Source organism: Oncorhynchus clarkii, chromosome 6, assembly GCF_045791955.1.
Source record: "Oncorhynchus clarkii lewisi isolate Uvic-CL-2024 chromosome 6, UVic_Ocla_1.0, whole genome shotgun sequence".
NCBI classification, from domain to species: Eukaryota; Metazoa; Chordata; class Actinopteri; order Salmoniformes; family Salmonidae; genus Oncorhynchus; species Oncorhynchus clarkii.
The window spans coordinates 67,344,964-67,364,213 of NC_092152.1; the positions used below are offsets into that span (position 1 = coordinate 67,344,964).

At 43.1% G+C, this 19,250-nt stretch overlaps 1 pseudogene; it reads left to right on the forward strand.

The window, feature by feature from the left end:
- Window positions 1-1,789: 1,789 nt before the first annotated feature.
- On the forward strand, window positions 1,790-10,624 carry LOC139412429 (putative sodium-coupled neutral amino acid transporter 8; annotated as a pseudogene).
- Window positions 10,625-19,250: the final 8,626 nt, after the last annotated feature.

Sequence of the window (19,250 nt, forward strand, 5' to 3'; positions counted from 1 at the left end):
AATGTGACAGTGGTTACATTTCTCCAGCCCTATCCCACAGCTTTTTACTGAAATAGGGGTGGGGATGATGGTTTGTTATTGTTTGATTGCCGCTTTAAAGGTTCAATATGCAGAAATCGCTCCGCCATTTGCTTGTTGTTAAAATTCTAATAGTTTGCTTAATTTAGGACAAGCTGTATAGTGTAAAGAATCTTTGTACTGTCTAAACTGACGTGGTCTTCTTGTCTGGGTTGGCGCCCCCCCTGGGGTTGTGCCGTGGGGGTTGTGCCGTGGGGGCTGTACTCGGCCTTGTCTCAGGATGGTAAGTTGGTGGTTGAAGATATCCCTCTAGTGGTGTGGGGGCTGTGCTTTGGCAAAGTGGGTGGGGTTATCTCCTGCCTGTTTGGCCCTGTCTTGGGGTATCATCGGATGGGGCCACAGTGTCTCCTGACCCCTCCTGTCTCAGCCTCCAGTATTTATGCTGCAGTAGTTTATGTGTCGGGGGGCTAGGGTCAGTCTGTTATATCTGGAGTATTTTTCCTGTCTTATCCGGTGTCCTGTGTTAATTTAATTATGCTCTCTCTAATTCTCTCTTGTAGGACCTGAGCCCTAGGACCATGCCCCAGGACTACCTGGCATGATGACTCCTTGTTGTCCTCAGTCCACCTGGCCGTGCTGCTGCTCCAGTTTCAACTGTTCACTGTGATTGCTATTATTTGACCATGCTGGTCATTTATGAACATTTGAACATCTTGGCAATGTTCTGTTATAATCTCCACCTGGCACAGCCAGAAGAGGACTGCCCCCCCCCCCCCCCCCCCCATAGCCTGGTTCCTCCCTAGGTTTTGGCCTTTCTAGTTAGTTTTTCCTAGCCACTGTGCTTCTACACCTGCATTGCTTGCTGTTTGGGGTTTTAGGCTGGGTTTCTGTACAGCACTTTGATATATCAGCTGATGTAAGAAGGGCTACATAAATAAATGTGATTTGATTTAAACTACATTTATTGTAGGCTAAGATAGAGTCAGCAGGAACACACAACATTTGTAACAGAATCAACTCAACTTTTTTTAAACAACTGATGTCATAAGCTACATAGTGAGAGTTGTGTGAACCTTTTCAATTGAGAGGTCTATTTTAAAAGCTTAGCTTTCTATGAAGACACCTATATCAAGGCTTCCACGCTAGTGCAGTGACATGAGCAAGACAGAAGGGGGCAACACGAGCATGTGGGCACGAAGCTTCCCGCAAAGGGAGCTTGTCGCAGTGTCCGGTTCCTTTTATTTCCAGCACATGTTACCAGAGGTAAATCAAATGCATTGCTATGAAACATAAAATATCCGCCTAGGCCTACATAATTGCACCACATTGTATTATTCTCATCTGATATGAGTTGCAGTAAACATGGGAAAGTCAGTGCCTTAGCCAATAAAGTTAAATATTTACCAAATAAAGAAAAAAATAATGGACACAATAAAAGTACATAACAATAACGAGGCTATATACAGGGGTACCGGTCCCGAGTCAATGTGTGGGGGTACAGGTTAGTCGAGGTAATTTCTACATGTAGGTAGTCCGGGTGGCCAATTGATTAATTGTTCAGCAGTCTTACAGTCTATAACTTGGGTGACTGGAGTCTTTGACAATTTTTTGGGCCTTCCTCTGACATCGCCTAGTATATAGGTCCTGGATGGGAGGAAGCTTGGGCCCAGTGATATATTGGACCGTACACACTACTAGAGGTCGACCGATTAATCGGAATGGCCGATTAATTAGAGCCGATTTTAAGTTTTCACAACCATGACCATGAATCATGACCAGCCTTTCAAAGCACTTCATGGCTACCGAGTGCTACGTGACGGTAGTCATCTAGGGAGATTACATCCGGGGCAGGTCTTGTTTTGAACCAGTACTCCTGTAGTTAAGCTATATGGCACTACTTCCTCTAAAATATGCTTCCAGGGACACTACTACCTCCAATGATGGCATTAGCCAACTGTTAATCACAGTTTTTTTGTGTACCCAGAGTGAGGAGCAAGGAAGGGTTTATAATGCAGTGTTCCATCTCAGGGAGGGGTATGAGCCCAAAGTGTCACATGATGACAAGGCTGTGAACCTTACACAGAACATTAATAAGGAGGTAAGTACTTACAAAGCTTCCTCTCTGGGCCATAATCTTTCTGATGATGTCCCTTCATTTTTGCCAGTCCACTTAGAACTCTTACTGACTGTTATTGATGTCAATGATTGATTAAGCATTTTGTCCTGCTGTACCAGGAAAGGGGTAGGCGGGTGCCTGTCCTCTCATCGTCTATGTACGGCTGGCATGTAGACAATCCCCTGGAGGCTCCCGACAAGAAGAACACACGCGTGCAGATGGTGAACAAGGGGTTCTCCGATCCCGAGGGACCTGTCTCCCATTGGAGACAGAAATGGAAGAGTTGAATGAAAAATTCAAACCTTAATAAAAGATGCAAAGTGAAACTTTATGCACTGTAGGATATATATGCCAAACACACACACACACACTCATATACATTTGCATCCGGAAAGAGAGGATCTGGACAGAGATCAGCTAGAGAGCTAGCAACAAGAGGGTGAGAGGTCAGCCAGAGGGAGAACAAGCACAGCAGCAGAATAAAGTAATGATACTGCGAAATAATGGCATTTAAGCCCTTCTCCTACTTAACCAGAGTCAGATGAACTCATAGATATCATTTTTATGTCTCTGCATGCAGTATGAAGAGCAGGTAGTTTCACAAGTCAATGCTAACTAGTGTTAGCACAATGACTGGAAGTCTACCTGTACGGTATCATTGCGAAAGAAATCAACTACAGAAAAGGGAGAAGTTAGAGAGTGGTCAGTATGTGGCCAGCCAAACTCTGACAGCTGAGGTGATCATAGATCAGGGTTGGAGAGTAACTGATTACATGTAATCAGTTACATGTAATGTGATTTTTTTTAAACTGCTAATGTACTCATTTACATTATCAGCAAAAAGATTATCCCTCTCCATCAGCGTCTTATCCAAAAGCACAGACTGCCCTAGACTCATATAATTTTGATCTGGATTCTAACCTTAATTTAGAGCACTAAAGCCTTGTCCCTTGACTAAAGGTCACTTGACTCTCCACATGATCTCCCTGACTTGGAAGATGTAGATGTTGAAGCTCCAGACAGCACCTGCATCTTCTCCTATCAGGTGCATTGGATACCACACACAATGAAAGAGGAGAACCTGAGAGAATGTATTCTCTATTGTCCGACAGCCCTATGCTGCATGTTATTTGTGAGCTGCACCTGAGAGTTGACACTCTGACCTGCTCTTGATCCTAAAGTTTACATTACAAACAAGGAGGGTACTCCATCTGTCAAAACTTACAACTTGTAATTGTAAATCACAAGCTTTTACCTGCTGATCATACAATTAATTGTATTTTTGTAAGGATGGCAACAGGATACTAGATCATCCAAATAAGCCACATTAAACCATACAGTTGTCAGGTGCGCTGTCAGCATGCGTCACGCGGCCCGTTATCCTATGTGCTACTGTGATATTGTTTGCTGTTGGCACCTGTCATTCTAACGCCGAATTCCTTTGAGCATATTCTACCCTTAGTTGGCCTCTGTGTAGTCGGAGTCAACCAGAATTCTAGACGAATGTCGCTCCTCTGTTCCTATACTTGCCGCTGCCTGTCACCGTTCTTCATATAACTGGACAATGAGCTGATAACCACAAAACAGGCACCCGATACAATTGCAATTAGTCGATATAATCGACAACTATCATTAGAAATCAAGCGATATGAATCAGAGTGGGGCACGGTTCCCGTGGTTTCCATCTAGTCTAGTGGTTTCCATTTCACTGTAACACTGATGGGGAACATGGTTTGCATTTGTACCTGTTTCCTCCAGCATCTTCACAAGGTCCTTTACTGTTGTTCTGGGATTGAAGTACGCTCATCTCTAGGAGACAGAATGCGTCTCCTTCCTGAACGGTATGACGGCTGCGTGGTCCCATGGTGTTTATACTTGCGTACAATTGTTTGTACAGATGGAAGTGGTACCTTCAGGCGTTTAGAAATTGCTCCCAAGGATGAACCAGACTTGTGGAGGACAACCATTTTTTCTGAGGTCTTGACTGATTTCTTTTGATTTTTCCCATGATGTCAAGCCAAGAGGCACTTGAAGGTAGTCCTTGAAATACATCCACAGGTACACCTCCAATTGACTCAAATGATGTAAATTAGCCTATCAGAAGCTTCTAAAGCCATGACATCATTTTGTGTATGTAAACTTCCAACTTCAACTGTATCTCTGTGTGCCTGTCATCGTCATATACTACATGATGGACGAACATTCAGCCGTCGTTACCCCAGAGCACAGTGAAGGGTCTGGTGTGAGTTGGTTTGTGTGAGTGTGCGTATGTATTTATATGTGTGTTTGTGTGCACGTGTTTCTTTGGCAAGTACATTTATGAGTATACTTGTGCATATGTTGTGTGTGCTAATCTGTTATTCTCTGTCTTCTATGTTTTCTAGAATAGATTCATGGGTATCAATGTTCATCGTCGTCCCCAACATCTGTTTTGGCTTCCAGGTACAGAACAAACTTTTAACTGTTTGAAGTCTGGAGGCAGTATCTGTACTATAGGGTTATGCATTTTGCTTGTGTGTGTGTTACACTGCCACAACACCTATACTCTATTTGTGTATTATTAGAATGTACAGTATATGAATGTGTGTTGCAGTGCCATGAGGCCTGTATAGCCATCTACAGCAGCATGGAGAACAAGAAGCTCTCCCATTGGGTGATCATGTCTGTGATCTCTATGTTCTTCTGCCTGCTCATCTACACCCTTACAGATGAGCTGGCCTGTCAATCATGGAAGGATCCCTCCTTCCTTGAAGTAATCACTGATCATCCGTAAACATGAGCACTCTCATAGACATTATCCTGACAAACTTGCCCTCCAAGTTCATTGCCTGTATCCGCTATGGGTCCGCGGTCAAACGACCACCCCTCATCACTTTCAAATGCTCCCTAAAACATTTCTGTGTGCAGGCCTTTCTAATTGACCTGGCCCGGGTATCCTGGAAGGATATGGACCTCATCCCGTCAGTCGAGGATGCCTGGTCATTCTTTAAAAGTAATTTCCTCACAATCTTAGATAAGCATGCCCCGTTCAAAAAATGCAGAACTAAGAATAGATATAGCCCTATATATTCACTCCAGACCTGACTGCCCTTGACCAGCACAAAAACATCCTGTGGCGGACTGCCATAGCATCGAATAGTCCCCATGATATGCAACTGTTCAGGGAAGTCAGGAACCAATACACGCAGTCAGTCAGGAAAGCAAAGGCTAGCTTTTTCAAGCAGAAATTCGCATCCTGTAGCTCTATCTCCACCCCGGTTTTGGGACACTGTAAGGTCCATGGAGAACAAGAGCACCTCCTGCCAGCTGCTCACTACACTGAGGCTAGGTAACACGGTCACCACTGATACATCCATGATAATCCAAAATTTCAATAAGCATTTCTCAACGGCTGGCCATGCCTTCCTCCTGGCTACTCCAACCCCGGCCAACAGCCGATATCATAACCGCCATCGATAAAAGACAGTACTGTGCAGCCGTCTTCATCGACCTGGCCAAGGCTTTCGACTCTGTCAATCACTGTATTTTTATCGGCAGACTCAATAGCCTTGGTGTTTCTGACGACTGTCTCGCCTGGTTCACCAACTACTTTGCAGACAGAGTTCAGTGTGTCAAATCGGAGGGAATGTTGTCTGGCAGTCTCTATGGGGAAACCACAGGGTTCAATTCTCGGGCCGACTCTTTTCTCTGTATATATCAATGATGTCGCCCTTGTTGCGGGCGATTCCCTGATCCACCTCTACACAGACGACACCATTCTGTATACTTCTGGCCCTTCCCTGGACACTGTGCTAACTAACCTCCAAACTAGCTTCAATGCCATACAACGCTCCTTCCGTGGCCTCCAGCTGCTCTTAAACACTAGTAAAACCAAATTAATGTTTTTCAACCGTTCACTGCCCGCACCCGCCCGCCCGATTAGCATCACCACCCTGGACGGTTCCGACCTAGAATATGTGGACAACTATAAATACCTAGGTGTCTGGCTAGACTGTAAACTCTCCTTCCAGACTCATATTAAACATCTCCAATCCAAAATCAAATCTAGAATCGGCTTTCTATTTCGCAAAAAAGACTTCTTCACTCACGCCGCCAAACTTACCCTAGTAAAACTGACTATCCTACCGATCCTCGACTTTGGCGATGTCATCTACAAAATAGCTTCCAACACTCTACTCAATATCCTAGATGCAGTTGCACCCCTAAAAACTAAAAACATTTCTCATAAGACACTAGCTCCCTGGTACACAGAAAATACCCGAGCTCTGAAGCAAGCTTCCAGAAAATTGGAATGGAAATGGCGCCACACCAAACTGGAAGTCTTCCGACTAGCTTGGAAAGACAGCACCGTGCAGTATCGAAGAGCCCTTACTGCTGCTCAATCATTCTATTTTTCCAACTTAATTGAGGAAAATAAGAACAATCCGAAATTCCTTTTTGATACTGTCGCAAAGCTAACTAAAAAGCAGCATTCCCCAAGAGAGGATGGCTTTCACTTCAGCAGTGATAAATTCATGAACTTCTTTGAGGAAAAGATCATGATTATTAGAAAGCAAATTACGGACTCCTCTTTAAATCTGCGTATTCCTTCAAAGCTCAGTTGTCCTGAGTCTGCACAACTCTGCCAGGACCTAGGATAAAGAGAGACACTCAAGTGTTTTAGTACTATATCCCTTGACACAATGATGAAAATAATCATGGCCTCTAAACCTTCCAGCTGCATACTGGACCCTATTCCAACTAAACTACTGAAAGAGCTGCTTCCTGTGCTTGGCCCTCCTATGTTGAACATAATAAACGGCTCTCTATCCACCGGATGTGTACCAAACTCACTAAAAGTGGCAGTAATAAAGCCTCTCTTGAAAAAGCCAAACCTTGACCCAGAAAATATTTTAAAAACTATCGACCTATATCGAATCTTCCATTCCTCTAAAATTTTAGAAAAGGCTGTTGCGCAGCAACTCACTGCCTTCCTGAAGACAAACAATGTATACGAAATGCTTCAGTCTGGTTTTAGACCCCATCATAGCACTGAGACTGCACTTGTGAAGGTGGTAAATTACCTTTTAATGGCGTCAGACCGAGGCTCTGCATCTGTCCTCATGCTCCTAGACCTTAGTGCTGCTTTTGATACCATCGATCACCAGTTCAGTTTGTCTCTGTGAATGGTTTGTCCTCTGACAAATCAACTGTGAATTTCAGTGTTCCTCAAGGTTCCGTTTTAGGACCGCTATTGTTTTCACTATATATTTTACCCCTTGGGGATGTCATTCGAAAACATAATGTTAACCTTCACTGCTATGCGCATGACACACAGCTGTACATTTCAATGAAACATGGTGAAGCCCCAAAATTGCCCTCGCTAGAAGCATGTGTTTCAGACATAAGGAAGTGGATGGCTGCAAACGTTCTACTTTTAAACTCGGACAAAACAAAGATGCTTGTTCTAGGTCCCAAGAAACAAAGAGATCTTCTGTTGAATCTGACAATTAATCTTAATGGTTGTACAGTCGTCTCAAATAAAACTGTGAAGGACCTCGGTGTTACTCTGGACCCTGATCTCTCTTTTGAAGAACATATCAAGACTGTTTCAAGGACAGCTTTTTTCCATCTACGTAACATTACAAAAATCAGAAACTTTCTGTCCAGAAATGATGCAGAAAAATGTATCCATGCTTTTGTTTTCCGGCTACCCGGATAAAGCACTAAATAAACTTCAGTTAGTGCTAAAAACAGGCTGCTAGAATTCTTACTAGAACCAAAACATTTGATCATATTACTCCAGTGCTAGCCTCCGTACACTGGCTTCCTGTCAAGGCAAGGGCTGATTTCAAGGTTTTACTGCTAACCTACAAAGCATTACATGGGCTTGCTCCTACCTATCTCTCTGATTTGGTCCTGCCGTACATACCTACACGTACGGTCACAAGACGCAGGCCTCCTAATTGTCCCTAGAATTTCTAAGCAAACAGCTGGAGGCAGTGCTTTCTCCTATAGAGCTCCATTTTTATGGAATGGTCTGCCTACCCATGTGAGAGACGCAGACTCGGTCTCAACCTTTAAGTCTTTACTGAAGACTCATCTCTTCAGTGGGTCATATGATTGAGTGTAGTCTGGCCCAGGAGTGTGAAGGTGAACGGAAAGGTTCTGGAGAAACGAACCGCCCTTGCTGTCTCTGCCTGGCCGGTTCCCCTCTTTCCACTGGGATTCTCTGCCTCTAACCCTATTACAGGGGCTGAGTCACTGGCTTACTAGGGCTCTTTCATACCGTCCCTAGGAGGTGTGCGTCACTTGAGTGGGTTGAGTCACTGATGTGATCTTCCTGTCTGGGTTGGCGCATGGCATCTTGGCCATGTTCTGTTATAATCTTCACCCGGCACAGCCAGAAGAGGACTTGCCACCCCACATAGCCTGGATCCTCTCTAGGTTTCTCCCTAGGTTTTGGCCTTTCTAGGGAGTTTTTCCTAGCCACCGTGCTTCTACACCATCATTGCTTGCTGTTTGGGGTTTTAGGCTGGGTTTCTGTACAGCACTTTGAGATATCAGCTGATGTACGAAGGGCCATATAAATACATTTGATTTGATACTCAGCAAACTGGATGCAGTCTATCACAGTGCCATCCGTTTTGTTACCAAATCACCTTATACCACTGCGACCTGTATGCTCTAGTCGGCTGGCCCTCGCTACATATTCGTCGCCAGACCGACCACTGGCTCCAGGTCATCTATAAGTCTATGCTAGGTTAAGCTCCGCCTTATCTCAGTTCACTGGTCACGATAACAACACACGTTCCAGCAGGTATATCTCACTGATTATCCCCAAAGCCAACACCTCATTTGCCCGCCTTTCCTTCCAGTTCTAGGCTGCCAGTGACTGGAACGAATTGCAAAAATCGCTGAAGTTGGAGACTTTTATTTCCCTCACCACTGCAGCTGTATATAGTTCATCTGTAAATAGCCCACCCAATCTACCTACCTCATCCCCATACTGTTTTTATTTTATTTACTTTTCTGCTCTTTTGCACACCAGTATCTCTACTTGCACATCATCATCTGCTCATTTATCACTCCAGTGTTAATCTGCTAAATTGTAATTATTCGCTCCTATGGCCTATTTATTGCCTACCTCCTCATGCCTTTTACACACACTGTATATAGACTTTCTTTTCTCTACTGTGTCATTGACTTGTTTGTGTTATTGGCTTGTTTATTGTTTACTCCATGTGTAACTCTGTGTTGTTGTCTGTGTCACACTGCTTTGCTTTATCTTGGCCAGGTCGCAGTTGCAAATGAGAACTTGTTCTCAACTAGCCTACCTGGTTAAATAAAGGTGAAATAAAAAAATACAATGAAAAATTGGTGAAGTTGGATGGTTTTAGCGTTGAGCATGAATTCCTCAAGGAAATAAGGATGGATTTAAGGATACAAGAAAGTATTCAAACAGGACCTGATGTCCAGCTGTTGTAGGAGCTATTGTGGGAGCTGTCAGGCAAGACAGGCTGTCAGCCATATCCCTTTCTCTGTTCTCAGGCATCTTTGGCTTCCTGACATTTGGCCGTACAGTGGCGGCTGATATTCTGTCATATCCTGGAAATTATGTGGTCATGATCATTGCCAGACTGCTATTTGGAATATCAATCATCACCATCTATCCAATTATACTTCTGTTGGGAAGGTAGGGCTCCACTTGGACAGCACAAGCAGTTGTTTTTGTGTGTTACCATGTAACTGAGTCTGTGTGTAAATGTATGTTCATTGCACAGGTCTGTCATTCTGGACCTGATGTTGCAAATTCGTCGCTGTCAGCACGGTGGGGTCACACACTCGTTTGAGAACCGCTGCAGGGTGATTCTGACTGTCATCTGGATCACAGTCACCCTCCTCATCGCCATGTTCGTCCCTGACATGAGTGAGGTCATCAGTGTTATCGGAGGAATCAGTGACTTCTTTACCTTTCCTGGTATAAAACAAAGTGTGTGTGTAGGCATGTGTCTGAGGTTGTTTGTGATTCACAAGCGTTCCTGTGTTGAGCTGATCCTGTGTTTGTGTAAAACTTGTCAACTAACATTGAGATATGTGTTGCAGGGCTTTGCCTGGTATTCACTATGTAGTCAGAGCCTGTGTCGCCCAGAGTCAGGTGAGTTGAGTAGTTTGAAGTTAAGAGATCACCTGTTGGTGTTGAATTTAATCACAAACTGCCCATTAAACATAAGTTAACTGAAGGTTTGGTCCAATAAATTGCATAATATTATGTTACTATTGTAAACATTCACGAATGTCCCTGATTGCACCCATTTCTTTCTCCTTTGTCCCTCTATCTCTCTATCTCTTTCTCTCCCTGTCTGAAGGGTGGTGTGCACTGTGTGGGGTGTGATTACTGTAATTGTTGGCGCCTTCATTTTTGGACAGAGCACTACCATATGGAGATCGTCCACAGATCCATCAGAACCACCAAAATCACCAGCTCTGTCATTATCAACATTATTATGATTGTATCCGGGTTCTGTTTGAGGTTAATCATGTTTTTAAAGTTGAGGTTTATGGGAGCCAGAAGTCTAGAATAAAAATGTTTATTTGACTAGGCAAGTCAGTTAAAGAACAAATTATTATTTTCAATGACAGCAGGTTAACAGCCTGTTCAGGGGTAGAATGACAGATTTGTACCTTGCAAGATTTGAACTTGCAACCATTTTGGTTACTCGTCCAATGCTCTAACCACTAGGCTACCCTGCCACCCCAAGTAAGGCACATAACCAACTTGATTTGCTTGTATCTCAAACGTATTCAGTATGGAGAATATGACCCTTGTTTATCAGATTTGTTGTTTTCTGAAATAGTTTGAGATGTACTTCACTCATCCAAAAGCATAAAATGAATGTATCTATAGTATGTTCGGATGGGAAAGTTGATCTATGTATTTATGTATGCATGGGCATGTATGTGCATTCATAAATTATTCTTCCTTTGTGGCCATCACAACTAATCACAACAGATATGCAGCTACAGTCCAGTCAGCTTGCAGTGTGTCATGTTGCAGAGCTGTGGCAGGGGGCAGGGAGCAGTGTTTCATAGGGACAAAGGCAGGAAGACTGAATGAGTTCTTCTACAATGAGACATTGTAAATTAAGACTGCTCCTCTGAATGACAGAACATATGGAAACACTTACGTTTTCTGTCCCTTTGTACTGTATTTATTTTTTTGTTGCTCTGCTTCTCTTCTTCTCTCCCACTCTCCCTCCCCACTGACCTCCCTCTATCCCAGCTGTGAGTACTGGTATATCAGTGATGGTGCGGTGTAGATGCTGAATATGACTGTTTTAGTGTAAACCAACGTCAGACTCAGGAGTTATAGCAGAGTGTGAAGCATGTCTGTGAGTCGGTGTGTGAATGAGTTATGTGACAGAGGGGGGAAATGAGGAATGTACTGTATCTATGCATAGAGAGACATAGGCCGAAACCACAGATCAGGCTGCTGACAACACACACGCACACAGCCTTTAAACCTTATACACATTCACTACAGTGTAACATCATTACATCTGCCTATAAATTCCTTAAATTCAATAAAGTGGCACTATTTGAAGACAATTTAATAATTACTGGATACTGTTATGTAAATTAAACAGGAAGACAATGGAACAGACCGTCAATCAATGTGACAGTGGCAGCACAAGATCACGAACACACACAGCTCTGATAGCTCGCAAGCTGACGGTAGAATATGTTAATGATTACTATGGCTCAAACGGAAGGAGAGGAGATTGAAGTTTGTGCGTTTTTCCCCCCAGATCTTTACTGACAGGGAGTGACTGAGAGGGAAACACTGCTCAGATGATCAATCAGAAACACTTTTAATCCTCTTAGTCACACATCATTTGCTTTGTTATCTTGCTGTCAGACTGTGTGGGAATACTTGAAGCGTGTGTGTCTATGTGTGTGTGTTGAATTTTGTGTGATTTGAAGATTGTACGGGTGTTTCAAATATACAATTCTGTACCTAGTCGCTGACAGATTGCCCTGTGATCCAAGCACAAGCAGGCTATCATAACCTACACTGCATTGCTCTATACTGCCTGAGGTATCTAAAACACACATCAGAGCTCGATTAAAGTGCATTTTCAAAACAAGACTGTACCGCAGATGAAGAGATTGATTATACAATAGAAGGCACCATCAAGGAGCAACTCTCTGCTTCTATTTCTAGGTTTTTTTGTTTTTGAAGGCTGTATGTTAATAGGTTAATTTAGAGAAAAAATAATAACGCTGTAATCTGTGGCAGATATTGCAATTATCGTTTCACTGCTGCTCCGTCCATCATTGGTAATGAGAGGGATTGCTGTCCCTGCGGGAAGCTCATCAGTGTTTCTCGAATAGTTATGGAATAACTGGAAGCTGGGATAACAGGAAGTAAACACAAAATACATAATCTACAGTATGTGCATGAAATACAGTGAGTATACCAAACATTAGGAACACCTTCCTAATATTGAGATCCACCCCCCATCAGAACAGCCTCAATTTGTCAAGGGGTGGACTCTAAAAGGTGTCGAAAGTGTGTTGGAATGTCCTTTGGTTGGTGGACCATTGTTGATACACACGGGAAACTGTTGAGCTTGAAAAACCCAGCAGTGTTGCAGTTCTTGACACAAAAGCCTGGCATCTACTACCATACCCTGTTCAAAGGCACTTAAATGGTTCACCCTCTGAATGGCACCCATACGCAATCCATGTCTCAATTGTCTCAAGACTTAGAAATCCTTCTTTAACCTGTCTCCTCCCCTTCATCTACACTGATTTAAGTGGATTTAGCAAGTGACATCAATAAGCGATCATAGCTTTCAGCTGGATTCACCTGGTCAGTCTATTTCATGTAGAGAGCCAGTGTTCCTAATGTTTTGTATACTCAGTGTACATGTATTCACAGCAGATGAATACATACAAGCACTCATATGCACAAACACACACACACACACACAGCCTCCAGTACTTTCTGCATCCAAGCCAAAATTCTCACCTAATGGGGATGTGTGACACACACCAATAAGCCCAGCTGGGCCCCAACTACAGTACAGCACGTTGCAGACATCACACACAACCAGTGTGTACTTGAACTACTAAAAAATATTGCAGTGTTTTCAACTGGCACCCCCCCTCTCCATCATTCTCTCCCTCTATTTCTGCCTCTCTCAGGCTGTTATTCAGTAATTGAGTTGACAGTTAGAAGACACTTAAAGCTCGGTGCTTTCTAATCAGATGTAATCGGATGTTCACAATCATTGGGGGAAAGAAAACTGCCGAGCAGATGGAACGTGTGTTTGTCTCTTGCTGCCACTACATTAAAATACACCATATATACAAAAGTATGTGGACACCCCTTCAAATTTGTGGATTTGGTTATTTCAGCCACACTCTTTGCTGACAGGTATAAAACTGAAACGCTCAGGGACTTGCAACATGACACCGTCATAGGATGCCTTCTTTCCAACAAGTCAGTTCGTCAAATTTCTGCCCTGCTACAGCTGCCCCGGTCAACTGTAAGTGCTGTTATTGTGAAGTGGAAACATTTAGGAGCAACAACGGTTCAGCCGTGAAGTGGTAGGTCACACAAGCTCACAGAATGGGACAGTAAAAATCATCTGTCCTCAACACTCACTACCAAGTTCCAAACTGTCTCTGGAAGCAAATTCGGCACAATAACTGTTCGTCAGGATCTTAATGAAATGGGTTTCCATGGCCAAACAGCCGCACAAAAGCCTAAGATCATCATGTACAATGCCAAGTGTTGGATGGAGTGGTGTAAAGTTCTCCGCCATTGGACTCTGGAGACCTGTTCTCTGGAGTGATGAATTACAGTATATTTCACCAAAGCTACCTGCCCCAATGCATAGTGCCAACTGTACAGTTTGGTGGAGGAGGAATAATGGTCTGGGGCTGTTTGTCATGGTTCAGGCCCCTTAGTTCCAGTGAAGGGAAATCTTAACGCTACAGCATACAATGACATTCTAGACAATTCTGTGCTTCCAACTTTGTGGCAACAGTTTGGGGAAGGCCCTTTCCTGTTTCAGCATGGCAATGCCCCCATGCACAAAGCGTGGTCCATACAGAAATGGTAAGTCGAGATTGGTGTGGAAGAACTTCACTGGCCTGCACAGAGCTCTGACCTCAACCATATCGACCACCCTTGGGATTAATTGGAACGCTGACTGCGAGCCAGGCCTAATCACCCAAAATCAGTGCCCGACCTCACTAATGCTTTTGTGGCTGAATGGAAGCAATTTCCTGTAGCAATGTTCCATCATCTAGTGGAAAGCATTCCCAAAATAGTTGAGGCTGTTATAGCAGCAAAGGGGGACCAACTCCATATTAATGCCCATGATTTTGGAATGAGATGTTCGACGAGCAGGTATCCACATACTTTTGGCCATGTAGTGTATGACGGCATCAAAAGTTCCACCCTGTTCCCAGCATTCAGCAGCAGTGTCTCTGTTGTCGTGTGTTACAGTACCAACACACTGCTCCCTCTAACACACACACACACACAATGATAGTGACATCATGAAGAGACATCGATATCACTGACATAGACAACTACAAACACATTGTTATAGAGGAAGAATGAAACATCTCTCTAGAGAGGGAAACACAATAAAGCAAGAAAAATAGAAAGTGGCAGACAAATAACTTGTTAGCAGGTCTACTTTGGCAATAAAGGAATTTAGCACAAATAATTTTGTGTTTACTTTCCAAAATGGTCTGAATAGGAGAATGGCATCTCCAAGTGTGAAGAGAAGGCTGAGACTACCTCAAGCTAAAGCATGTCACAAATAAACAATATAATTTTGGTTAGTGAATAAACGTTTTTAAATGTACAATAATTCCAACTCTTTCGACCCCATTGTGGCATTACTGGCATAAGTGTCTCTAAAGGTAGTAATTTCTAAGATGTCTAACTCTTATCACAGTTACAGCAGTAGTAATATGGGAACATAGTGAGAGACAGAGCACAGATGTACACGCCTCAGGGCAGTATGGGTAGAATGCACACAGTTCTCATGTTGTTCTCTCAGACTAATAAACGAACCATTATCATGTCAAATTAAGGCCATTACATCACCCGCAGCTCCACTCTTCAGGCTGAGACGTTGGGGGATGGGGGTAAAGTTGTGGATTGCTGGTTTCCCAATGGTTCGGTACAGTCAGAGAAGGACATAGGTCAGACTTCACTTAATTGGTTCTGGATAAGTTCTATTTAGTGTGGGATTTCCCTAATGGCCCCATTGCCCGTGCTTAACTTGAGCCCAAGCTCACAGGAACTGTACTAGCACCTCAAATGTTCTACAGCTTGAGTTCCGACACCTTAAATATTGGCTTAAAGTTCCAGCACCTAAATACAAACAGTACCGGGACCCAAAAATAATACCGACACCTATTTCAGACCAAGTCAAGCACAGCCCATTGCCAACCAGGCAGCCTAAGGTAGTCGTTATCCAATCTTTTCAAAATGTTATGTTGCAAACATGGATTAAAACTATTGGTTTTGTGTGGGTGTTTGTCTGGATGAGGTTCACAGACTGGATTTATTGGTTATAAAATGCACAAAATACAGATGGATATGGTGGAAAAGCAAAAAGTGATAAGATGTAAGCTTAGATATAGCCTAATAATGGAGAACGACTATGACGGAAGAAGGAGAGACCTAAAATGGGAAGTGGTCGATTAGGAGGAAGACAGTGGAAGTGGATGCCAGGATTGAATCAAGCAGTGCGTTGAGCGAAATTGGTGAAGATGAATGGACAACAGTAGTGTCAAAGAATAGAACAAAAAGGAAATGATCTGAAGTTGGAGTGGAGGATAGATATTTGTGTATGTTAAGGTTGCATACAACCTTAAGTGCTATTATTCGGATTAATTGGATTTCTGTAGAACAGAGTAAGATTGCAGTAATTCTCAAAATAATCCATACAACAGAAATATTGTGCTGTGAACTTCAGAGCAGAGAGCCCGTTAAAGGAGTCCTCTCAGGGGTGACGATGAAAATTAACATTGAATACAGTGCCTTGCGAAAGTATTCGGCCCCCTTGAACTTTGCGACCTTTTGCCACATTTCAGGCTTCAAACATAAAGATATAAAACTGTATTTTTTTGTGAAGAATCAACAACAAGTGGGACACAATCATGAAGTGGAACGACATTTATTGGATATTTCAAACTTTTTTAACAAATCAAAAATTGAAAAATTGGGCATGCAAAATTATTCAGCCCCTTTACTTTCAGTGCAGCAAACTCTCTCCAGAAGTTCAGTGAGGATCTCTGAATGATTCAATGTTGACCTAAATGACTAATGATGATAAATACAATCCACCTGTGTGTAATCAAGTCTCCGTATAAATGCACCTGCACTGTGTTAGTCTCAGAGGTCCGTTAAAAGCGCAGAGAGCATCATGAAGAACAAGGAACACACCAGGCAGGTCCGAGATACTGTTGTGAAGAAGTTTAAAGCCGGATTTGGATACAAAAAGATTTCCCAAGCTTTAAACATCCCAAGGAGCACTGTGCAAGCGATAATATTGAAATGGAAGGAGTATCAGACCACTGCAAATCTACCAAGACCTGGCCGTCCCTCTAAACTTTCAGCTCATACAAGGAGAAGACTGATCAGAGATGCAGCCAAGAGGCCCATGATCACTCTGGATGAACTGCAGAGATCTACAGCTGAGGTGGGAGACTCTGTCCATAGGACAACAATCAGTCGTATATTGCACAAATCTGGCCTTTATGGAAGAGTGGCAAGAAGAAAGCCATTTCTTATAGATATCCATAAAAAGTGTAATTTAAAGTTTGCCACAAGCCACACCAAACATGTGGAAGAAGGTGCTCTGGTCAGATGAAACCAAAATTGAACTTTTTGGCAACAATGCAAAACGTTATGTTTGGCGTAAAAGCAACACAGCTGAACACACCATCCCCACTGTCAAACATGGTGGTGGCAGCATCATGGTTTGGGCCTGCTTTTCTTCAGCAGGGACAGGGAAGATGGTTAAAATTGATGGGAAGATGGATGGAGCCAAATACAGGACCATTCTGGAAGAAAACCTGATGGAGTCTGCAAAAGACCTGAGACTGGGACGGAGATTTGTCTTCCAACAAGACAATGATCCAAAACATAAAGCAAAATCTACAATGGAACGGTTCAAAAATAAACATATCCAGGTGTTAGAATGGCCAAGTCAAAGTCCAGACCTGAATCCAATCGAGAATCTGTGGAAAGAACTGAAAACTGCTGTTCACAAATGCTCTCCATCCAACCTCACTGAGCTCGAGCTGTTTTGCAAGGAGGAATGGGAAAAAAATTTAGTCTCTCGATGTGCAAAACTGATAGAGACATACCCCAAGCGACTTACAGCTGTAATCGCAGCAAAAGGTGGCGCTACAAAGTATTAACTTAAGGGGGCTGAATAATTTTGCACGCCCAATTTTTCAGTTTTTGATTTGTTAAAAAAGTTTGAAATATCCAATAAATGTCGTGATTCATGATTCATGATTGTGTCCCACTTGTTGTTGATTCTTCACAAAAAAATACAGTTTTATATCTTTATGTTTGAAGCCTGAAATGTGGCAAAAGGTCGCAAAGTTCAAGGGGGCCGAATACTTTCGCAAGGCACTGTATATGAAGAGAATTTCTGGTGTAGTTGGTGTCCGGCGCCTTACCCACTGGGTGATTGGAAAAAAAATAAGAAAGTCTGTCGTCCTGTTTTATTTATTTATAAAAAGCACCTACCTACGAATGTGAAACTTGGTTATGTAAGATTCGCTGTAAGAGCTTTCTTCCCCAAACCATTGCAGTGTAAAAATTGCAAAGAATTTGGCCAAGTTTCAAGTTTGTGCAGATGGATGGAGTATATTGAAGAATGGTGTGTAGAAGGACAATGGTGTTGCAATTGTGGTGGGGATCATGATCCCGAGTTCCTGGAGTGTCCTGTAAGGGTGAAAGAGATTGAGGTGGCAAAGGTTAGAGTGGTCAATCGAATCTCCTATGTGGAGGCAATTAAAAGAGTTGAGGTTTGGTTGGAGAAAAGGTTGGGGACTGTTGTTGGGTGAAAGTAACTCGAAGTGGACTCCTGATGACTTTTTTGTTGTTTCTACCACCCAGAGGGAATGGGCGCTTCTTCCCAAGCGCCTAGGGACAAGTACTGGGATTTTCTTTATTCCCCGGATTAGGGCACTGTTGAAAGGAGTGATAACTGGGGTGGCGTTAATGGGTATAAGGTAAGTTGGTATTGCAATTTTTCTAAGAAGTGTAATGAACTCACACTCCAGAACAGTAGGTGGAAACACAGAGCTAGATAAGAGGAATAGATGACTAGGGTGGCCTTGAATGGCCTCACACTCCAGTACAGTAGGTGGCAGTGTATGCACATCATGGTTGCAATCCGCCAATACACATTTAAAGAAGAAGAACAAAGTTAGACTATTCAAGCAGTTAACTGATTATGTGTCAGTGTATGCGGGCCGAGTTGATGGCCTTGATTATAGGTTTGAAATGAGTGGAGGAGGTGAAACATTCAGAATGGTGATCTGCTCTGATTTGGCTGCAGTGTTGAGTAGTGTAAAGAGGTCAGATAGGGGAGACTTGCTTGAGGAGATGATGTTGCTGTTAATGGGATTGGAGAGGATGGGAGTGGTGGTAAGCTTTTGCTGGGTTCTCACCCATGTGCTTGTGGAGAGTAATGAGAAGGCTGATGTGTTGGCTATTGAAAGGAGTGATTAATGTGGTAGTGTTAAGTTTGGAGGTGTAGCAATTGAAGTTGAACATTCCTGGTGTTTGTGATGCCTGCCGTTTGGTGCCACGCACACCCATTGGGGAGCATGGTGAAACAGTGGAGTCATTGTCAGTCTCTACCAGACAAAGTGATTTTAGGATATATCAGTTATCCTTTTAGAGATTTTGTGCAGAATCTACTGCGCTGTAATCAGGAGCAACGTTTATGGTCATGTTGCCCCAGTGTGTAGGAGGGAGATTCATGTGACTGAGGATTGTGAAGATTTGGTGGATGAAGTTGTTTGTCAATTGTAGGGGTGCTCATGTTGCTGGGGATCGGGAGTCTCTGGTGCTAGA